The sequence below is a fragment of the Podarcis gaigeae genome, assembly GCF_964106915.1.
Source record: "Podarcis gaigeae genome assembly, chromosome: 9".
Classification (NCBI taxonomy): Eukaryota; Metazoa; Chordata; class Lepidosauria; order Squamata; family Lacertidae; genus Podarcis; species Podarcis gaigeae.
The window spans coordinates 49267879-49292749 of NC_139685.1; the positions used below are offsets into that span (position 1 = coordinate 49267879).

The following is a 24871-nucleotide window of genomic DNA, read 5'->3' on the forward strand; positions in this document are numbered from 1 at the left end:
GTCACTAGAAAATATCTTGCTTCCACATCAACATATCTGTATATTCATACTGTCTCCTCTAGGTGACCCCACCATTTGAGGAGAGGCAGGTAGGAAGAACAGCCAGGGCCTTCTTAGCGGTAGAATACTCTTTCCAGAAAATATCACCTAGTACCTACTTAGTTTTCAGTGTCATAATAAACCTTTTTATTGCCCCAGGCCTTTTAATAACTTCTTAATCTGGATGGAATTAGATTTATTCAGCTTTATCTGCTGTTTTGACTGTTGCTGTTCTTTTGTAAAATTACAACCCTTCCTTTCTATTGAATGTAATTTGCTTGTGTGTGTGTGTGTGTGTGTGTGTAAAGTTGCTCTGTTAACCTTAATAAATCCCCTAATAAATTTATTAGACAAAGCCCTCAAAGATATGTTTTATGTTTGAACGTATAGCTTACAATCATCAATCTAGTTTGAATACTGATTAGTGTTTTTATTGTTAATGTTAACTGACAATGTTTCTTTTTGTGTTTTAGTTATAGAAATAAAATTAATTTAACCCCTCAACACATATTTCTTAGAAAAGAGTATTGACTTTGCAATGCTTGCAACTGCAGTACTCAAACATGTGAAATTGGCTCAAGTTGCAATTAGAGCACTCAGCCGGTAAGAAACAGCAGGACCTCTGCTTAATTTCTCCCAGAGAGTCTACAACCTGAAACATTTTTATTTAGAGAATCACTCATAAAACAGTCACACAATATTGGCTGTTTAAGCAGGTGAAATACTTTTAACTCAGTAAGACTTACTTTGGAATAGATGTGACTAGAATTCAGCCAACACATCTGATCATGCTAACTTTGTATCTCTATTATTATTGGTTAAAAAGCAAGCCAGAAATATATTCCATTTACAAATGCTTAAAAACCCAACCAACCACTTGAAAATGGAATAATTTTGTAGATTCTTGCTTGGTAGATTTACCTTGCAGAAGGCTATCATTTTGCTATCAAAACACCAAAGCATATTTGAGAAGAAATGGTTCATAACATTTTCTTTGACATGGCCTCATCATCTTCTCCAGAACATCTATGATGATATAAAGTCTAAGACAGGAGTAGTCAGTGTGCTGTCCTCCAGATGTTGTGGGACAACATTTCCCACCAGCCACCATCAGAATGGCTGATGGTCATCACATTTGCTGCTAAGAGGTTTTCACACATGACATTTAAAACCTTTGTTGTCTCTGTTTGTAGTGTGAATGTGAAACTTATTCTGTTCTGGTAAATTTCACTGTAAAAGGGTCTCGTCTGTTTTCTATCTGAAGCTGACTTTTATTTGCAGATGCAGATGTGTGATATGAGAAAGGTTTGAAGATACTTTCAGGGTCAAGTGAAGGTACCCAAAGATATTCAAGGCTGGCTCAAGATAGTTTGCTACCTGAGTTGGAATAGCAAATGGTACTTCCCCTCCAAAACAAAACAAAACAAAACAAAACAAAACAAAACAAAACAAAACAAAACAAAACAAATTTGGGTGCATAGGACCAAGGATTGATCAAATTATTTTGCCACCTAGGGCAGAAAACCCCACAAGCACCTCTTGCCCTCTATTACAGTAAAAATACAACATAATTAAATATCTAACAATTTGCTGCCCTTCCATGAAACCCAAAATCAGCTGTTTGGGGCAGCGACCTCCCTGTGCCTAATGGCAGAGCCACATATACCAACCCTCAACTGCTAAAACTCATCTGACTCCCACTCCAATCATCACAAAATAGGCACTTAATTGAGAGCAAGGTGAGATCTTTACTGAGGCAATATAGAGGTATAGCTCAGCAACAGGTAGTGGGGTCACAGCAGCCTTTAGGCTCAGGCTAGATTACAGGAAAGTCAAGACTAACTGGGCTAGAACCAGCAGTTCAAGTTTATGAAGACTGGGGCAAGGAGTTCAGAACTGTGCTGAAGCAACAGAGTTGTCCTAACGGGTTGGCCCACCTGCCCACCAAGCTTTTAAATACAGGCAAGGCAAGCTTACTTGCAAGACTCTTGTGCCTTGCAAGATTGCTGAGCATGTAGATGCTCACTACATCAGGGAGGATGAATCTGTCCCCAGCAATGGGAGTGTTGCTGGGTCCTGGGTGACCAGGCTGTGCCTCCTGTTCTGATTCTGCTTCCTTCACCCCTAGCGGTTGAATGATCCCCTATCCTGGATTCTATTGCTTCCCTCTCTGGGAAGGAAGAGGGGAAATTGGAGTCCTGCTTTCCCATCCAGAGCAGCCATATCCTGGGAGAAGGGAGTACCTGCCTCCTCCAGCCTTTATTTCGCTGCCTCAGCTCACCACAATGTCATCCCCTTGTTCCCCCAGCTCATGTGTCTCAGCCTGCCACTCCACTTGGCAACGTCTCAGGGCTCACGACAAAAAACACACTTAAGGGATTTGCTATGGTTGAGAAGGATTAGAAGAAGTTTGCCAGTACCTTTCCCCACAGATCTGTATCACAGATGTTTCCTGTAGACACCAAATTGAGTACTCTCTTACAAAAGACCAAGAGCAGTTTCATTAAAAACCAGAAATAGCTTCACCAAAAGCTGTTTATGTTAAAAGAATGGAGACAGCATAAAAGAGAGGAGGAAATTGACTGCTCGGGATCCTAGTACAATTACTGAATGCTGCTGATTTCATAGTATGCAATCATTTTTAGCTCAAATTTTGATGGAGGTTTTATTTAAATCATGTTTTATTGGAGGCATCTTGCAATTGTCATGTTTTAAACAGCATTTTGTTAACTAGCCTGGGATCCTGCTTGGATAATTGGTGGTTTAAAAAGTGAAATAAATAAATAAATAAATAAATAAATAAATAAATAAATAAATAAATGGGTCTGTGCCTGTACAATTTCCCCAGAGTTATATGAATCCAATCTCTTTTGTTGCCCATTAGGCCTGGAACACTGTCCAAGAGCAAATATGATGGTATGTCTCTGTCTTCCTTTAAATCCCTCCTCACACTGTATCTTTTCAGCGAAACCCTATTTTTACAGTGGCCAAGGCATGTAAGCTTGGAGCTAAGCATTCTACCCTCATGGCCTGTGATTTTCTGACTTCTTCTGCTCTGTATTATTTGTTGCTCCTGTGTCTCCTTCCCTTCTATCTCATCTTCTCCCACTGTCCAGGTTGTCAGCTCCATGGGGCAGGGAGCTGTCTCTTTTGTTTATAGCTTTTTACATGCATGTATGTAAACGCGGGTGGTGCTGTGGTCTAAACCACAGAGCCTAAGGCTTGCCGATTGGAAGGTCGGCAGTTCGAATCCCCGTGATGGGGTGAGCTCCTGTTGTTTGGTCCCGGCTCCTGCCCACTTAGCAGTTCGAAAGCATGTCAAAGTGCAAGTAGATAAATAGGCACCATTTCGGTGGGAAGGTAAACAGCGTTTCTATGCGCTGGTCTGGTTTCGCCAGAAGTGGCTTAGTCATGCTGGCCACATGACCCGGAAGCTGTACGCCGGCTCCCTCGGCCAATAAAGCGAGATGAGTGCCACAACCCCAGAGTCGTTTGCAACTGGACCTAATGATCAGGGGTACCTTTACCTTTACCTTTATGTGTTTGTAGGCCAAGGGCAAAGCCTCTGCCCACATCCAGCATGTTAACTGAATATGATTTGAAATGGTTGGACAGTGTTTATGCAAGATACCCTGTTAAAAGAGGGTTGCCATATGTCTGGAATTTCCTGGACATAGCTGGGATTCGGTTGTCAGAAGCAGTGCCCAGGTGGAAATCACTGAAAAGTCTGAGAAATATGTACAGAATATAAAATCCAGAACAAAAAAGACCAATCTAAAATAACATGGTGAACAGACTGAAGGAGGAAAAGTGCTTTTTATTTTTTTAATGCCTATGTTTATATATCCCCCAGCTACAGAAAAGTTCATTGGAATGAAATAGAAGAAAGCTTCAAGCAAGTGAAAACGAACCCTCACAAATATTTCTTGCAAATCTTTTAACCTTTGACACCGAGAAGAATTATATTTGTTGAGTCTTGAACACGCAGGCTTAGGGTCACTAAGTCACAGAGTCAGCAACGGGGTGCTATTTTATTACATTTCTGCAGGATATAACAGCATGCCTGCCAGCATAAGGGGGAAGGGTGCAAAAGTGCAAAATCTGAACTTGAAATTCACCCAGTTCTGTTGTGTTTGAACATTTACTCTATTAAGACATTCTAAGTCAGCTTCATAGTAAAAAAAAGTAAGCCAGCACCATCTAGTGTTGAAGAGAAATACAAAACTGCAGTGTAATACAGTATTTAGATTTTGAGTTAAGAACTGCTGGGCAAATTTTATATCCTATGTTAGCTTTGTTGTAACTCCATCAGCATCTTAGAATGGATAATAGGCTATGCATATATTTAATACTGAATAAGGCAGAATGAAATGTGCACAGTGATTAATAGTGTTTGAAAATGAAATGTGTATTGTACAATGATAATTTATTGCCCTTTCTCTTGAATTGTGGGTGGGTGGGAACAATGACTGAAATATGCAATTGTAAAAATGAACCAATAATACAGTGTTGCTGTATTGTGCTTAAGATCATATCCTTGATTTAAGGAGAAAGGTCCCTTTACTCCATACATATACCCACAATCTGTACATGATCAAAGGTCTGTCACATTCCATGCACATGCAAAGGTTTCTGTCAACACATTTCTTTTCCCTAGGGAGAGGTCATGCTCAAAACCATGCACTACACACCGCCAGTTTTACTAATAAAGTGATGTGTTGACGTCCTGGTATATTATACAATACATGACTCTTTTATAATCTTTATACCAAAGTCAGTTCTGCTTTTTTCAGTTCCTTCTCTGTTAGAGGCTTGATGATGTGAAGGAATTCCATAAAGTTTAGTATAATTCCTCTATCAAATGGGTTGAAGAACTTCCCTTGATGGTCCAGGAGATATGCATACTTCGTTGTTTTGAGACATTCTGCAGTAGTTAAGTTGACTGCCGCCATATAAACCTTTAGAAGTGAAACACATAGAGTTGACTTTCAGTTTTACATATAAACTGTTTGCACTGCTGCTGTTGCAGCAGATGACACCATACTGCAACTAAGATTCATTACACTACAAGCTGACCAGCTCAACTTTGAGAAATAATTCATCATTATAATAAATGTCTGACTTTTATGTAACACCTGCAATTAAACTGTAGAGACCAGAGGCAATAGACTCTTGGGTGTTTTGGTGTAATGGAGAAAGGATAGCAGCTGAAGAATTTGAGTTTACCAACACATATAACAGCTGTTAGTTTATTGCCAATAAGAGTCCTTGACAGAAAGGTTGTGTCTACACCAAGAAACAATATAGATTATTTCAATGGTCACTGAACTGAGAAAGCAGAGCAAAGCTATACTTGAATATGGACTAGGCTAAATGTCCCAGGAATAGATACAGGGACAATCTGACAAGTTCTGCAGAAGCCCGTTTGGGACACTAGAAAAACAGTAAATCATCTATCAAAAGTAGACAAGCGAGAGTGTCAGGCAGGATCACGATAGCAGCCAAAGCTCTAAATTCAGTTCACAGGAAACTATGGTCTAACCCAGCAGTGGGAAACCTGTGGCTGGTAGTGGATGGCACTTACCGGACTTTCTTCCAGCTGAGTCGCTGCTGTACACTAGATCAGAGAGGGGGAAGAGGGAAGGGGGTGGGGAAGGCGAGGCCAACACAGTGCAAACATGGTGGTAGGTCCACCAGATTGACTGCTGGTGTGCTTGCCTGGCCAACCTCACCACTCTGTTGCCTCTTCACCCTGGTATACAGCAGCAACTTGGGCACATAAGCAGTGCCGCCCTCCCTCTGTGCCGTCTACTACTACTTGTGGCCCTCCAGATGCTGTTGGACTCCCAACTCCCATCAGCTCCAGCCAGCATGGTTAATTGTCAGGAATGGTGGGAGTTGTATTCTAGCAGTATCTGGAGGGCCACAGAATCCCCATTCCTAGTCTAGTCTGTTGGAATCATCTCTACATTCCAGTTCTTATGACTGTGGGGGATGTATTCAAACATAAACAAAATGTGTTTGTCCTTTTCCTGTTGGTATAGTAGCAGCCCAAGAACAGTTGCTTATCATACTGGGCAGCAGGATACAAATCTAGAAGGTCTTGGTTTTATCTCTGCTAACTCTACCATCAGTTTTGTGACTGGCTGTTTGAAGAAAGGCCAGCAGTGGTTAGTGCCTATTTGGACTGGTAGGAAGACCAACAGCAGGTACTGCCAGAGCCAATGACAGTAGAACCATCTAATTCTAATTTTGTCCCCAACCTCCTTCCTCCACAGTTCTACAAGAGCAGAATTTCAGGACCCCCTCAGGTGCAGAGTTCCAGGGACAGTTCCAGATTTAAAGAAGGCATCCTGGTTTCTGACTTGAACTTGGAATGTCCCGCTTTTCCTTAGGATGTCCCTATTTTCATCAGAGAAATGTTGGCGGGTATGGTAGGATGTCCCTATTTTCATCGGAAAAATGTGGGCGGGGATGGAGTTATGTGACCCCCTGAGCCAAGGAGATTATTATACAATCTTTAGAATACATCTCAAGGCAACCCTGTATAGGGAGGTTATTATATGTTGGAAGATGCCCAGAATGTCTGGGACGGCCCAGTCAGAAGGACAGGGTATAAATAAAAATTATTGTTGTTATGGTGATGATGATGAAATAGGACGTCCCTATTTTAATCAGAGAAATGTTGGAGGCTATGCAAGAGCAGCACTGAAACTAAGGAGGAGGCCATTGTCAGGCAGTGCCACAAACCTGGGCTGGGTGGAAGTAAGAAAAGCAGGCTGGTCAAGGGCAGACTGAGCTTGGTAGGGCAGTGCCCCATTCACCCTAATGGACCATCCTCCACTGGGAAAGGCCCTAGCTCAGTGGCAGAAGAAGTCCTTTGCATGTGGAAGTCCAAAATTCAAGATATAGCCAAGTGGATCACAACTAGTGGAGATGCTGGGAGTCACTGGTCTGACTCGTATATGGCAGCTTTCCGTGTTCAAGGAAGCAAGGACCATAAGGAACAAATAATAATAATAATAATAATAATAATAATAATAATAATAATAATTTATTATTTATACCCCACCCATCTGGCTGAGTTTTCCCAGCCACTCTGGGCGGCTTCCAATAAAACACTAAAATTTAATAACCTATTAAACATTAAAAGCTTCCCTAAACAGGGCTGCCTTCTAAAAGTTTGGTAGGAGCGTAAGTGAACTACCAAATATTCTGTTGCCCGTAATCTTAGTTCATTATTCTTTTTATGAGAGTTCATCCCACAATATCAGACTGTCCTGTCATTGGGTAGTAGAAACTCCCAAACAGAAATAATACAAGCATACAATTTAATCATTTCTGTTGCCAGCTGTATTATTTATGCAGGTGGTATATCAAAGCATAAATTATTCTTCAGTACATGTTACAAAGTTAATATCTGCTTATATGCAGATACCAGAACAGTAAAAGACCGTATATCCAAAGGGAATGGATACAACTTACTCCCTTGCAAATTAAACGTATTTCCCATCAAGCATGCTATTGTTTTATTTTAAGTATGATCCCACTTGAAATCAGCCAGTCGAAAATAGTGCAGTTACTTAGCATCCTATTTGAGTAAACTTTCTCTTTCTCTCTGGCTTTCAATAAAAAGACACTAGAGGGCATTAACAGTTCTATGTAAACTGAGCTGCTGTTCCTACTCTACAGAATTATATATATAAAACACACATTAACCTCATCTTGTTTTTCGTAACCTATCGCTCTCCCTCTTTCAGATGACAGTCTTTCTAACATCCTGTGTGAATGGCTGAGGGAGAGAAGATTGGCCTTTATGTAACAAAGCTGGTGAGCTTTAATATGCAACTCCAGCATTTAAATACTATGAAATACTAAAGAGAAATACTAGTAAGAGCTGTTCGACAGTGGAATTTGCTGCCAAGGAGTGTGGTGGAGTCTCCTTCTTTGGAGGTCTTTAAGCAGAGGCTTGACAACCATATGTCAGGAGTGCTCTGATGGTGTTTCCTGCTTGCCAGAGGGTTGGACTCAATGGCCCTTGTGGTCTCTTCCAACTCTATGATTCTATGATTCTAAATACTTGCCTCAGGCAGAATGCAGAAACCCGAAAGCAGGAGATCTAGACCACTTGGGCCTCCAGATGTCCCTGGGCTACAATTCTCATCATTCCTGACTACTAACCATGCTGTCTGTGATATGTTTCAGGTTCACACAGTCTTTTCCCTTTGACTTGTCAATATGCAGTCTGGGATAAGAACGAGTGCTGTCTTACCACTCAGAGAGTCAGTGCCTTTGCTTCATTTTGGCTATGTGGGAAAATCCTACTCCTGCCATCTCCGAGGGCAGCAGTGGCTACCCAGTGGCTCATAGCTGGCCCCCAAAGACCCCTCACCCAACTTGTCATTAAAAAGCAAACATTTCGGCTTTCGTGAGTCCTCTACTTCAAAGTTGTGATGCCAAAAGGTGACCCCTTAAAAAGTTGCCATTTTTTACTTTAATTTTTAAATCCTTTTAATAAAAACAATGGGCTGACCCCATAGCTACCTGTGGTGCCCAAAGCCATTTTTGTGACCTCCCCAAAGCCTGCTATTAAAAAAATATGCATTCAAGACGATACATACACACAGTGAAGTCATCATTGCTGATGTTGTGGCAATGACGGAAAGAAAGAGAAATCCGATCCCGATGAAAATACTACGTCCCATTACATTAAACCAATTCCAGCATAGATATATTCCAACCACAGAGTTCAGACACATAGTAGTGAGGAATCCTACAAAATAGGGCCTAGAATGAAGCAAAACAGAAACAAAGCAATGCTTCTACTACATAAAAAGCTAACAAAGCCTTTGCAAAGTTCAGTCAGTATCTAGAACAACCTCTCTCATATGCAGCTGAGGTGGTGATTTAATTCATAAGAACATAGGATGAGGCCAATGGCCCATCTAATCCAGCATCTTATTCTCACAGTGGCCAACCAGATGTCTGTGGAAGCAGAAGCTAACCAAAACTGCACTCCCTTTACAGTACTCTTTACTGGAGGTACTGATTACTCTGTGAGTTTAGTCCTTGGCTCCTGTTGTGTTACCACTTTTTTAAAATGAAGTCGGATCACATTAAAAGCAAAATATGTCCGAAAAGAACCTCAAATGATAACAGAGTGTGCTCAAGGTCACCTTTCATAAATATCTCCTTAAAAGATGATGTGGGGAAATAACTGTGGTAGTGCCTTCTATAAGCACCTTATCTCTGAGGAAATGTCTCCTGTGTGACTTGGATGCGTATATGATTAAAAATGAACAGCAAAGCAAGCAGTTGATAATATAGGCCATCAACTGGCCTTCAGTGGGTTTTACATGAGCTTAATTGTCATGTCTTCTGCACTAAATACCCGGTCTTGGATTTCTAAGTATGGCATTAACCATTTTCTCCTTTACAGAAAATCAATTCCCCCATTGTTTCATGGGGTGGAGGAAGGAGCCACAACCATTTTCTCAGTTTAAATCTGTTTTGTGTACCACATTTTTGGCTTTGCCAAAATAAGTTTATGACTTATTTATCAATTAATTACGGTAAATGTATATCTCACACCCTGCTCCAAAGGAGTCAAGGGCAGCACACATTTAAATACTAAAATAACACAATTAAAAATTCTAAAAAACAGTTAAGAACAACTTTCTAAAAACCAGTTTAAAACTCCTGAAAGCAATAATCTACCCTTAAACTAATACAGTAATTTCGGTGGTATCAGGGATAGAACTTTCAACCATCAAAACTTTACAATTTTTCTAGTTATCAATAAGTATTTTTTAAAAAACTGATGCATCTCACTAGAAAGGACATTTCACAAATGGGGAGCCACTGCTGAGAAGGCCCTGACACAAGTCACCACCAGCTGGGTACACCCCAAGTGGGGTGACACCAACAGGGTCCACCTGCTGATTGTAGGGCCACAGATGGCTGATAGATACAGTGGTGATCCAAAGACTTATTGTGTCACATGTTAATGTTTCTGATGAGAGATATCAACAGTGCAACATCTGATGGTGTTGTGAAAAGGGGGGGGGGGAGAAAGCTTAGTTACTAAAGAGTTATAAAGTAGATGATCAAAAATATCTTGAACAATCTTCACCAAACCTGTTGCCCTCCAGCTGTTGTGGGTCACAACTGCCATCACTTCGCTAGCAATGCTGGCTGGAACTGATGACACATCTGAAAGCTAATGGGTTGCAGAAGGCTATCTTAAATGCTACAGAAAAAATCTCTTTTGCACATCTTTTGCACATCTGTACTGGTCAGGGGTCCCTTTACCTTTACCTTACCTGTTCCTGTATCCCACGCTGTTGTAGATAAAAGGACAATAATGATCAAAGCCAGACACACAACGATTGATGATACGACAATGTTTAGCTCGAAGAGGTTTCACAAGGTGGCACTCATGACATAGTCTAGGCAACAGGATTTTGCCCTCTTCCCAATAATTAAGATAATCCACCTTAGAAAGAAGAATATATCCAGGATGGAATCTAAAATGCAATGGCAGAATCTTAAGAACCAACTACCTAATGCTTTTGTATATATGCTTTGGACAGTAGAATCATTTCAGACAACCAGGTGATTCAGATGCTGTTCGTGCTTTATGTTCTAATTCAAGGTGGACTTGCATGAGTTTACCCATCTCCAGGGCAAATGCATCAGCAAAAAGTGCAATTTCTCCTTTCCAAAGCAGGAAGCATGTAGAACAGTGGTTTTCAAAGGATGTGGCGCACCACACTGGTGTGACAGGCGAGGATGGCAAGTGTGGCAGGAAGATTAAATCCATATAATATTTTGGGAACGGTTCATATTCGTATGTAGCTGCATTGTTTTATACTATTGGGATGTCCCATGATCATATTATAAAACATGACTTCTTAGTGGAAAACAAAATCAGTCACCAAAACAGCACAATTCTATACTTGTCTACTCAGATGTTAAGTCCATGGGACTTTCTCCCAGATATGTGTGCAAAAGCGCCGAAGCCTTTCTTTGCTAGCTACCTGCATTAATTGAATTAATTGAAATCTTCAACATTTAGGCATGAATAAAAAATGATGACAAAAGAAGGATGCTTTCAATCCAGCAATGGCATTTGTATAATTCCAGAGGTGATTATTGCCAAAGAGAATTATTACTAATGTGTGAGAGATGGTAGCATATGCAAAGGTGTACGAGAGAAATACCTGTCTGATGGTCTGGTAATATTCATCAGTGTGTTAAGGAAGCAAACCTGGGTTCATCATAGAAGCTTTTAAGAAGAGGAACCACATCAGAGCATTCCCAAGGAGAAAGGTAGCATGGATGTTCCACAGGGTATTAAAAGATAATGGCATAATCTGTGCAATGAAAACAGACAAATGTCTTAACACGTTGAAACACAAAACTAATCTGACTCACTGGCACACAAACTGAAACATCATGCAAATCATTGTACAAAAGCATCAGTCATTTACTTGACCTCTGGCTGCCTACGTATGTATACTGTTTACATGAAATCTCTCTCTCTTTCCCCAACCTCTCTGCTATCTATGCTATCTATCCCACTCTTCTAGTGTCCATGTACTACTCAAAGTGGCTTTCAACAGTTAGGGACTGACAAATCCATAACTGGAATACAGAAACGAGAATTGGATGGAACTGGAGGAGCAGTTCGTGAGAGATTTCTCAACATGAGAGGTGAAAGAGACACAGAATACTATAGGCAAGCAGTATAAGGAAGCAGAAGGAGGAGGAGAAGAGGAGGAGTTTGGATTTGATATTCCGCTTTATCACTATCCTAAGGAGTCTCAAAGTGGCTAACATTCTCCTTTCCCTTCCTCCCCCACAACAAACACTCTGTGAGGTGAGTGGGGCTGAGAGACTTCAGAGAAGTGTGACTAGCCCAAGGTCACCCAGCAGCTGCATGTGGAGGAGCGGAGACGCGAACCCGGTTCCCCAGATTACGAGTCTGCCGCTCTTAACCACTACACCACACTGGAGGAGCTAACAGTAGGCAAGCTTATTGAGAAGAGATAACACAAGGAGATGTGTAAGAAGGGAAGCCAACTTGGCATGACCAAGTTTCAGGTTTCTGTGGGCCACAGGCAAGAAACCTGCTGTGGGTTTTCCAAATATACACAACTCCCTCCCTCAGAGACACAGACACACACAGCACCTGCTCACCACCAAGCTTCTTGTGGATGGGTGGGGTGGTGGTTGAAAGCTGTAAGAAGTGCTACTGCATATCTGGCAGTCTTGCCCGGGGCTCACTTTTCCCCAGGCCTCCTTGCCCTTGCCCATGCAGGTGGTAGGGAGCAGCAGAAGACTGGGAGGACTCATGGCTTCCGTTGGGGCAGCTGCTGCATAGTTCACACTGCACGTCCTCCCCACTAGGGGTAAGAATAGTGTTGGGACTGATATTAAGGGCAGCAACTGAAATACCACCACCATTCCAGTGTCACCAGGCTTCTGAGAAATAAGCAGAGTGAGGGTTTGAGGGCATGAGGTAACTTGCACCTGATTCATATTGGCTGCCTGTTGGCTTCTGGGGCAACTAATAAATTGTTGTGGTTGTTGTTGTTAAATGATGGAGCTTTGTGTCTAAACATATGCAGATGGCCTAACAAAGATGGAGGTTCTTGGAGTGGTGCTTTGCAATGGGTCTTTTGCTAGGTCAGAGAATCCAGCAGCTGCTCAGCTATGCCAACTCCTGACATTGGGCTTGTAGATAGGAGATACAGACACCCTCAAAATGAGGGCTTAGTCTAACATATCAGTTTTCCAAATGACAAAGTGACAATTTATATGTTACGGAATTGCATATTTTCCTGCATTGCAGGGGGTTGGACTACATGATCCCCAGGATCCCTTCCGACTCTATGGTTCTGTGATTCTATGTGTGAGCTGTTTAAATGTAGATTTTCCATTAAAGTCTTTAGGAAGGAACCATATGGGTTGGGCAAATTATATATTTCCTTCCCGGGTCAGAATTGTCCACTGATAAGTAATCCATCTGTTCCACGTTATTCCTTCTACAGATACTGTCACAGCAACATGAGGTCCAGACACAAGGAACTGGCTCCCATGTTTCTACAAGAATCGTTGTTTAGGCATCATTACAAACTGAGTGTAAAAGCATCTTGGGACTTCAAATAATGTTAATCAGGTAATTGCTTAGTTGAGAGGAGAAGTGGAGATCTTTAAACAGTAAGGACCAGAAGTATGGCCATGCCAGGAAGTCAGTTTAATTATACATAGCCACTATAATGAGCTATGGAGATGCATAACGTGAATGACAGTGAAGGGAAAGGCGTCTTGCAGAGACGTTTTGAATCATTAGGCAGAGTAACCATTGTAGGAGGAGAAGCAAACAAAGGGGAGATTACTGTTGAATTCCTGCTTTTCTTTTTCCCTTTGCCTTGGATAGAAAATGTTTTAAGACTTCACTTCTCATGAAAATATGATTATTTCATTTTGTAAATGTAGGTATCAAAGCCTAGAGGTTGTAAAAGCCGCTCTGAAAATCGATCCTGTGACAACTGTAGTCATCTATTCACTTAAATGCAAAGATATTCCCCTTTCTCATTTCATGAAATATAATAAAGTGAAAGATGCTAATAAATTACAGCTAAGTACTGTTCTAAAATATATTTCTGATCTTTGTTTTCAATTTAGCTTGGCAATTTTGCTCTGCATAGATAAAATACTACCATTTGTTCCATAATGCTCCCACCAGCTGACTGAAGAATTATGCTCAGATTAAGGAATTAAAGATGCAATCCTGATCCAATGATCCAATGAAGTCAATGACAGAAGTGCCTTTGACTTAAACTGAGCCAAGGATTGCACACTAAAGCTTTGGGAAAAGTTCCAGCCAGCTCCCTCCCATAAAAAGAGCAACAGAGAATATAAACAGAATAATGTATTATATGTGTACTGTATTGTATAGATTAAAGTCCAGAAAATGCAGAACCTTCTCAGGTCAGTGAGATACAGATATCCATATGATATGGCATGTCTATCATTTATTTAAATAAAAGCATATTAATGGAATGCAACAGTTTGATATCACGCTAGATAACAAGTACCATAAACTTTCTAATATTGGCTGCATTTCAGTTGAGATAAACTCTTTTCAGGATTTCTTTTTGTCTGTTCCTTTCTTCTCTGTAAACCAAGGGGAATTGCCTAGAATCTGGGATCTTGGCCAAGTAATAATAGACATATATTGGCTTGAAATAACCATTTGTACATTATTATTCAGCATTGATGTGATGCACACCATGAATCAACTGCATCATTATCATACTGTTAAGAGCAGTTGCTTGGATGTAATTCCACAGAAATTTGTTCTTAATAACAGTTTCAGGATCAGAGTGTACTGGTATATCAATTCTTACCTTTATTTTCCAGAAATACTAGTAGCCCTGGATTATATCAGTACCAACTTATCTTCTTTCAACTCCATATTACAATGATATTTTATATAATCTGGGTTGGCAAGGTGTCCTCTTTTACAGAGGCTAGTCCTCTATTAGTCTGACCAAACTGCGGGAGGCAGTGGAAGACAGAAGTGCCTGGCGTGCTCTGGTCCATGGGGTCACGAAGAGTCGGAGACGACTAAACGACTAAACAACAACAAGTCCTCTATTTGTGGGACTGCCAAATCCAAGTTCAGTTTAAAGAAAGAAACATAAAAAGGAGAGCCAGGGGAGGGGGCTTGTAGTTATCCATCAGCAGTTAGAAGCTGGGCAGTAGACTGATCAAGGTCGCCTGATCACAATATTCACAATATTCCCATTTATAGTGAGATGCATTTCTATTTAACTTACAGCAATTATTTCTAAATTTGCATCTATACATAAAAAGTGTCATTTGCATAAGATGTGCGTATCTGTGCCCTCTTTCGTCTTGATGTATTATGTGTGTGATGCATTTCCTCTTTTTTGGCTATGTGTAAGTGGCCATCCTAATGCAATTCTTAACATGCTACTACTAATATATTCCTCCAGTCTGAAAGCAGGAGGTCAATGGCACTACCAAAATAGTTTGCTCCATCATGAGATATAAGAATAAGCCTTTGCAGGATTGAATTCTAATTCTGATTTAACAAATTATACATCTATATTTTTATCTACATCCATGTCTATATAATGATTAGAGTCTTTATTTTACTACCTTTCTTGTAGGGAAAATTCAGTCCCTTAAATAGAGAGCATTGATGTATGTGGGGCTAATTGCCATAGGATACCAAGTCATTCATGGAAAGCAACTCTTTCCCTTTTTACTATTATTCTATACAACAGGCACAAGGAAGAGCCATATTTTGAACAAGATCATGATTGCCTTACCCAAAACAGGTAAGTTGGGTAACCCCACAGAAATGTGCAACTATAAAAGAAAAGGACGGCCACCTTTGATTCACCAGGAGAGCTAAATTTCCATGATCTGAAAATAGAACACAATGACAAATATGATAATGGTCACAGTATCTCAATCACATAGCAATAGTGTTGTGTCCAATGCTGCTGTTACACAAACAGAAAGCTCTAGTATAAACAAAGCCATGAAGGGGCCTGGAACCTTAACACCCATCACTGAAAACCTTAGTAAGACATCCTTATGGATCCTGAGACTGCAGCACAAAGTTTCATGCATATGGTCAATGCCTTAAGAACTAGAAACTTTTTTAAAAAAATGAAAAATGGCACTAATGAAGTGTTTCCTCCTGATGAAATAACAGTGAGGTATGGTAAGGTGGGGAGGTTTAAACTCTTCTGTCATGACTCAGAGACCTTTCGCTGTGCAATGGACTCAGAGGAGGATGACCTTCAATGGGGGAAGAGCTGCCAGGACCATCTTCAAGGCTCTCCTCACTTGAAAACACAGCCTTGCCACCTTACTTTGAGTCAGAGGAGGAGTCTTCCAGGGTACTTTTGTCTCCTCAGCCTTACAGAAAACTGACTGCAAGGCCTTACTTACTGCACCACAGTTCAGTCAATGTATACAAGTATCAGGAGCTGGCAGGACAACAGGGAGGAGGAAAATGATCTCAGCGAGGGACTGGGATACACTGGGGCAAGCAGGGGATGGGGAAGGAAGTACTCACAAGGTAACAAAAGATGGCAAGGAGATGGGGGTCAATGCACAGGAATAAGGGTAGCAGGACCCCTCACCAGACAGGTCCTGTCTCCATGATCATGGTGGGCTCTGAGGCATAGGGAGCAGCAGGAGGGATGCTCCAGGAGGCAGAGGCAGACAAGGGCCCACAAGCCAGCTCTCTAGCTGGTCAAGTGGGGCTCGCTAGCTCTGGGAGCAGCTGTGTGAGTCCTCAGCTGGAGCTTAGAACAGGTGAGGGTCCCATGCCTCATCAAGCCCAGATGCTGCAATCAGCATGCAAATTACAAAAGGGAAGCAGAGTTGAGGTGCTTTGTCTATGCAGCTATCTATGTCAGGCATGGCCAAACCTGGCCCTCCAGATGTTTTGGGACTACAATTCCCATCATCCCTGACCACTGGTCTTGTTAGCTAGGGATGAAGGGAATTGTAGTCCCAAAACATATGGAGGGCCAAGTTTAGCCATGCCTGGTCTATGTTGATTTACCTTGGCTTAGATGCACCTGGACTTCTATGGGATTGTGCTGTGCATTTGACTCTGGTCTTATCCTGCCTGCTGGGCTTTGGACTTGGCTACTTGGATTGACCCTGGGCTGCATTTCCTGACCTTTGGACTTGACTTGTGTGGACTGACCCCCAGATGTTGAACTTTGGACTTGACATTCTGACTTGCTGCCAGGTAGGCCTTAATAAGTCTCCAAGGTGCTGTAGGTAATCTGGGTGCCTCAGTCTTGTTATGGGATGCTGCTTGGGTTTTCATATAAGCATAGAGCTGTTGTAGAACAGGACACCTGCCTTGTGCTGTTTTGGTGCTGCCCAGGTTCCCTGCTGTGGCTATTTACAGGAAGTAATTAATGTTACATCTTGTTTGCTTTCCAGCCTCACTCTTTCTTTGTGATTGGAGAAGTTCTGTGTTTCAACACACAATATTGCTATCACAACGTCTCATAACTATCAGGTAATAACTTCTTTGAGCATAAATTGCAGGTGTTTTTACTGAAGGCTTTGCAAAGTCAGCTAGGAATCTCAGACTACGTACCTCCCCTCCCTGTGTCTTTTATTTTTGTGAAGAATTTGCAAAATGTTTACCTTGTAAATGACAAGATTCTTGGTTGGGTCATAGATGTTTGCTGGCCTCAGAAGATATCTTTAAAATAGCCAAGCAAGCAAAAACTGTTTTTTATATTAACAGATATCAAAACACTGCCAAAACAGCAAAATTAGGAATAATTAAAAACCCATTTAGTAGGAATGATAACTAAAAGTTTAAAACACACACAAATTAAATATATTTTAGATCCCCCCAAAAAAAGCCCTGAAATGAAATCACAATGTTAGAAATAAACCAACAGGGCCTTTTCAGTGGTGGTGCCTTGGCTTTGGAAAATTGTTCCAGCTGAGTTGCATCAGGTCTCCTTTCTAAGCTCCTTTCAAAAGAATCTGAGGCTGTGAAGGCCAGTTTGAGGGGACATGGCTTGTGGAGAGGGGCTGTGCCTGGGAGGGGGTGTGGTGTGGGGAGAGCCTTGGAGGGCAGCATTTGGCTCTTGAGCCTGAGGCTCCCACCCATGTCTCATGGCATTTTCATAGACTCCATGACAGCAAGGAATGAGCAGCATTGCAATATTGTGAGGTTTTCAAAAAAAACACTATTTGAAAATGTAGCAATTGGGTGGACTGTATTGCACAGTCCACTAGGAAGGGCAACCCCCAAATGGCAAGGAGCTACACAGATGCATGGATAACACTTCTGTATTTCTACACTATGCCATGTGTGATAAGAAAACATGTGCCTATTTTGACACACATCTATTCAGTGATACATTTCTGGAAGCTATTGATCAACTATGGTGTCCCAATGGGTGTATACACAGCTAAATTGGCATATGTATGCTAACAGCACATAGATAGGTACATGTGATGTTAATGAGATGTTAACCTGAAGGTTAAATCCATTAGGAAATTGTGGTATGTAAAGACTGCCTTAGGGTGAATATAAAAGACTGCTTTTGGGGGCTGACATTTTTATGTGATGAATGGTTATATGAAAAGGTTTCTCACATGCTTTTCCTTCTTAATTTCCATGTCTAAAAATCTACAAATTTTGACTACCATTAGTAGACAGCTATGATCAGTGCTGAACACTGATGCTTTCCCTCACCCAATTTAGGGAGGAATCAAGTCTTGTGTCTGAAGTAGCTTTGGAGAATCTGAAAGCTTCTGTGGCTCAGACTAATGTTAGGAGACTACTAGATCTTCTCCTGAACATGGAGAAAGGTAAGGACTCTCTCTGACCTCCTACTGGACAATCTCCCCAGATTTGCAAAGTTAACAGAAGAGGTGCTAATGATACCTTCCAGCATTGAGCTCAATGGGCTAGTCATGGTTCAAACTCCATTCAGACATATAAATGAATGATGACTCCTTGTATTTCCATTTAACAGTCCTTAATACAATCATGTATAGTTAATACTTCTTACTTTGTACAGCCAGGTGATTTATGTGCTAACCCTAACCATTCCCCCCCCTTATATTGTCATCTGGACACAATATATAGATTTAGGTTCCTTTCGTCTTTCCCTTTAATCTTTTAATCTCTCCTCATAATCTCTTAATATTTGCCAGTGATTAATCTCCCTGTTACAGCACACTCCTTTCTCCCAGCCCTTGAGAAGACAGCTCAGCTCTGTTACTAATATATGGCTTAGTTTATGCTTGTACAGCCATTATAATGAAATATAATCACTATGTTTTTCCTTTGAAAATGGAGGGATTTTCTTCCACTTTGCCTATTCATATTCTCAGCACAGTCACTCAGCCTCTTCTTAGACCTTACAAAAAAAAAAAAAATCAACATAAGCTTTATTTCCTGTCAAATACACCCCTGCCCCCACCTCCAAATCCTGACAGCTGTAATGCTTTCAGACTATTTGGCTGGGTATTCCTAGGCGCTTTTTAATAGCCCCCAACCAGTTGATTGTTTTGTGTGCAAAGAACAATGATTCCAAGTATAAAGGGGATTCTAAGCAGAAAGACTGTTTTTCTACTATTGTCATGAAGCGCTGTGGCTTGAGCTACCTGTTTTAAAGCTGACCTATGTATTTCACAGCAGTCTTTGCTAAACTATGGCAAGAACAGAAAGGTCCTCTATTTCTGTGCTATTCCTGTGAGATGGGAGAGGATTGTGATGATGAAAAGGTGAAAACCACCACAAATTTACTCACTTTAAAGTCAATCCCGGGTTTTTGTGTGTGAAGTATTATGATGGTGGGCTTTCACTGGCCATCATGAGTACAGTGGTACCTCGGGTTAAGAACTTAATTCGTTCTTAACCTGAAACTGTTCTTAACCTGAGGTACCATTTTAGCTAATGGGGCCTCCCGCTGCTGCCACACAATTTCTGTTCTCATCCTGAAGCAAAGTTCTTAACCTGAGGTACTATTTCTGGGTTAGCGGAATCTGTAACCTGAAGCGTCTGTACCACTGTATTTAGAGATGAGAAAGGGGAATATACGGCCCCTTCGTGCCCAGAAAAGTACAGTCTAGTTTAGACAGGCTTTTTTAGTTTATAAGAAGAGGCTCAGAGCTTTTGTTCAGTTGAGGAGATGGAGGACACTGCAGGGACTCTTTGATTTGCTCCTGAGCATCTTTTTAGTCAGAGGGAAGCAGGGATAGCTCAGTTGAGCTGGGTCGCTGCTGGAGGAGGTCTGCTTTTACCCTTCAAAGAGCTGAGGCCCCACCACCCTCTGCCATCTGGAGAGCCCCTGTTCCCTTAAAAGCCTCCACCCTTTCTACCTTGTTGCCCCATAGGTTGGAATCATACCCCCAAACACCTGTGAATGCTACCTCTCTCACCTCCATAAAGTCCACTTTTCCTGTGGAATCTTTGACACAATCCCTTCCTTCCCACACCTTAATGTAACTCAGCTTGTAAGTAAGCCTAAGCACTTACAACTGAAACAACCAGAGTGTTATGATTCCATAGTCCAGCAGTGACCAGGACACCATCAGAGCCAATGTGTCAATGGCTTAGGAACCAGTCTGGGTACCTGGCTCTCAGCCTTATGCCGGTAATCAGGGGAGCCCTGAACCTGAGGCTGGTAGGCATGGCATGGCATCAGGCTCTGTAAAAAAATCCCATATACTAACCGGACAGGGAGTTCACCATGAGGGAGGCCATAAAATGCAGGAAGTGCCCATCTTATGGCCAGATTCTGAAAATGTTTCTCACACAGATTATGCATGATGCATGCACTTCAAACTGGGTCTAGGCTAGCGAATGAATGAATGAATACCACTGAATTTGGTACCGTTTGGTTTTAAATAATGACCGCTCCCTGCTTAAAACGGGGGGCGCCCTTTGCGTGGACGCATGCAGCCCCTAGATCTGGAGCGGCTCCAACAATATAGGCTTGGCTTTGCCTTCCCTCAGGTGGGATACCTGGAGGTCTCCGCCTACCTCAGTCAGTTGTCCAATCCCACCTGGAGGAAGAGTTGCCAAGGAGACCAGGCCAGGTAGGGGAGGGATTACCTGCCCACACAAAGGAGGGAGGATCTTACCTGGGAATTCTCACTTGGCTCCAGAGCTTCTCCCACCCTACCCACCCTCAGCCAATGTCTTATTTTGCAGGTTAATTTTTCCTCACAGGTTTTGCAGGTTAACTTTTCTTCACAGGTATGCGGGCGCTGCTACGTTAAGGTCGCTGTTAAAGGGCCGGAAAGGAATTTCCCTGCATTGGCAGGTTTTGCCTTTCCCGTAGCAAAATGTCACAACTTTGGCGGTATCAAGCCTTGGGCGGAATCCTTTTGTCCATCTTCCTCTTTGTGGCGGCAATACCAGGGTTCCCCATTAAAGGGGTTTTCTGAAGGGAGGCTTTGACCGTACGCCGAAAGGTCGTCATTGCTCTCCCCTGCAGTGGCGGCGTTACGGGGGCGGCTATCTCTGCTTGAAACATATGTTCTCCAGAGCCGGCCCATCCCCCCCCCCACACTGGATAACCCTGATGCTCCCTAGGTCCCCAGCTGGGGACTGGGGAGGGAGAACGCCCAATGCCTGAGCCAAGGTCTACCCACATTTGAAATTTAATAAAGTTGTGGCCAATTTAATCCCATAGCACGTTGTCTTGAGTCGTTATTCCACATGACGGGGGGACCGCGCGGGATCTGGGGACTCCGCCTGTCCACGCAAATGTGTTTAGGTTTAGTAACGTTCCTTTCCCCCTGCTGTTCTAGGCACTGATGACTATGAGCCCCAACAAATGCAGACCACCCAAGTGTCCCTATTTTCCAGGGACTTCCCTGATTTAGAGAAGCCGTCCCGGTTTTTTATTTGATCCCAGAATGTCCCGCTTTTCCTTAGGATGTCCTATTTTCATTGGAGAAATGTTGGAGGGTATGCAAATGCCAACCCAGGCTTGAATGCCATCTTGGCAGGAACCACATGTGGTTTTGAGTCCTGAGTTCTGTGCAGCTATTTGATCACAGAACAGTGCAATTGCTATAAGGAAACCCAAGAAAAATGGAAAAGATAACACAGGAGTGAGTGTGTGAGTGCACGGACGACTGCTTGTTGCTGACAAAGATCAAAACCAGAATATTTTTGGACACGAATCAAGGGAAAACAAAGTTTATTTGTAAAAGAGGATAACTAAAGGAAGCATGCAAGAGAAAGGGTCAAGAGGAAGTTAAAAGAAAGGTGACTTGTGTCTAGGGTTTCTGAGAACCTTGAATTAGCACATTAAGGCTTAATATTAATGCAAAGAGCCATCTGCCTTATGAAACACATCCTATTGGGCTACATGTTTACAAGCAGTTGAGAAATTCTAGCCAAGGCTCCAGGTTCCCTCCTTTCCCCCTCCCCAGTTCCTGCTTTGCTTTATTTCCAGCTCTCTAGCATCTGGCTTGCTCCATCCTGATTCTCTTTGTGCTCCTTCAGTTCTGCCTCACCCAACCTGGTGCTCTCCAGATGTTTGGGACTACAATTCCCATCAGCCTCTGCTAAGCGCAGCACCCAACATACCTGGAGGGCCCCAGGATGGGGAAGGCTACTCCAACTTGCCACTTATTGTCCTAAAGAACTGGGTTCTCTTATAAGGGGTCAGGCCTCAGTAGCGGGGTATTCCCAGTTGTTGTCCAACCACAGGCAAGGTCAACAAGGGAGCAAGACCTGGATAAGCCCCTGGTGATCTGCTTGCTCCTCATGCAGATGTATAAAGGCACTTATATATGACACCTGGCCCTATAATAATTACTTGGACTCTGGGTGAACCTGGGTGAACTCTGGCTCAAATGAAGCTATGCAGTATGATATCCAAAGCTGTTCAAACCAATGAGGGCAAACAAAGGCATTGTTAGTGGGTAGCACAAGGTCCTCTGATTTGCTGCCCCTTCCCCTTCCCCCTTTTAAATTTGCTTTAACGTGGCTGGGTGGGCAGCAAATGCAGTGCTAATGAGAGCCATATTAATTTTCCTAGGGGCATGCTATATATCAATGCAAATGTGTGTTGTGGGTCTCTGCCCAGAATCCTTTAAATACCTAGCCAGTGTTTTTTTTCTGGGTGTTGACAACAACTCCAAATACGAAGATAGTCGTCGTCTTTTTTTAATCTGGACTTTTGGCTGTCTGAAATGCTCGGAATCCCAAAGCTGAAATGTTTTGCCAATGTTATGGAATGTTTTGCAAATGTTATGCCACCCTTGGTGTTTTTAGGTACTCAGATAAGATTAAAATAGACTGTGATATTCATTTGCTCTGAAAATGTCATTATGCAACCAAATGATATAAAGGTTGTAACGAAAAACAGCAATGTTTAAGTCCAAATGAGACACACAGCTACTCTGTTTGCAGAGCTCCGTTACTACTTCCATTGTGAATTCTGAATTAGAAAGCTATTTGATTTCCAGCACACTTGATTTGTATAATGAATCCATGAACATGCATGGGTACATGAATGAAAACAAACCATCTGATTTAAAGTTGACATTACCATTCTCTCCCCACCCTCCATTTAATTCTCACCTATCATAATACGAAACACCTGAAACGTTAGGAACATAACTGATGAAATTTGCTTTTTATTTGGGGGTCAGTATCTTACCTCCTCCAGACTTGCTGGGACATTTTCATGTGTGGTTTCCTGAGAGACACAGGCAGTTTGTAGCTCCATTAGCAGATCCACTGGAATGACAAGCTGCTGTGGCGTTAGAGCAGGATTAGTGGCTGCCGCTGCTACTTCCTCTGCTGTCGTTGATGCTTCAGCTCCTGGGTGCAATCCAAAGGTTGCATTCCCATGTTAATTCTTGCCTTGCTCCAGTTCCACAGAACCAATTGCTCCATTGTGCGTACATGAAAATAAGGGGGATTGTGATCCTGTGGGCCTGTGGGCTGACATCTGTGAATTTTTAGTAACGTACGGCATGTAGTAAACTTCCAGGCACAATTTTTTTTTTTGTTTCTGTTATCTTATTAAAGCTTTCAGTAGATACTTGACAACTTTTGCATGAACAGAAAAATTAAACATTTTTCTGTATCCACCTCTTCCTGCACCCACATCCTCCTCCCCTCTGTTCTACTAAGTTTCTCTTCCCCATCAAATTAACCTTTCAATAGCATGGATTATAATAACACAAGTATATACACATTCTAAAATATTTTGTACACACACAAGTCACTATCCCATACCTCTCTAGATTTATCCTCATTGTCAGATATTGAATGATGAAGAAGAGAGATTCATGGATGTTAAACACAAAGAAGACTCCTACCTCCTTCTGCATTTCACTTGGTGCAGCTACCTATATACATTGACATTGCCAGTGCCTGACCCTCAGTAAACTCCTGTGCTTTAAATAGCTGCAGAACTCAAAGATGGATGGCAGGTGCAATTTTTTTCAGGGCACTGCAGTGTGGCAGAGACCAGGGAAAGGGAGGTCTCTCTCTCTCTCTCTCTCTCTCTCTAGCCTTTCCTTGCTATTCACATCTGTGAATTGTGAGTATGAATCTGGGAAAAGGGTACATTTTGGATTTTCCAAAACGAGAGAGCCTACCAACCCAAATTTGGGCAACATTTTTAGACGGATTTTTCAACAAAACCTATATAGGGTGAGGTTTCGGTAAAACAGAATATGTATCTATAAGGGCTAGAAAGCATGCATCGAAGCAATTTTCCACTTGTCCCATGCTTTCTCGGCAAGGGTCTGAGTGGTTTTGCCTTCATCCCACAACTTTCCCATGGAAAACCCGCTCTTTTGTGCTAAATTGGAACAAACAGCAATCCGTGAAAAACCCAATTGCCATGGGTGCTAAACCATGGGTTTCCTGGGGAAAGCAGTGGGGCGAATGGAAGTGTTGACGAGCCCTAAAAAGAGTCCAGTTTTTCTAAAACAGCTTCTTAAATGTAAAACATCTGGTAGTATTTCTCTCATAGGCAGAGAAAGTAGATCGCTACTATGTATATCAGATAAACCACACACTAGTACCAAATATGTATTTGTTCATATACATGTGGTCTGCACAAGCAAAACTAGTCTACCAATGATGTGTTGTGATCTATCTTTTTTTTTTTTGGGGGGTAACCCTTTGTTTTTGCAGTTTTAGGCAGGGAAGTTGTTAGGGGGCAGTTCGGGGGGGGGACTGAGACTTTGGCTCTTCTGCAGCGGGTCTTACATTTCCCACCCATCCCCACTGGTGGGGCAGAGGGCT

General features: G+C 42.1%; 1 pseudogene across 1 annotated transcript; it reads right to left on the minus strand.

The window, feature by feature from the left end:
* Positions 1–3838: 3838 nt before the first annotated feature.
* LOC310852451 (palmitoyltransferase ZDHHC12-like) lies at positions 3839–23966 on the minus strand (annotated as a pseudogene). Its single transcript, XR_014568566.1, has 7 exons — positions 23852–23966; positions 23268–23554; positions 15408–15504; positions 11262–11414; positions 10362–10534; positions 8661–8826; positions 3839–4997 (listed from the first exon to the last, which is right to left on the minus strand). The product of XR_014568566.1 is annotated as a palmitoyltransferase ZDHHC12-like (transcript).
* Between the last annotated feature and the right edge of the window lie 905 nt (positions 23967–24871).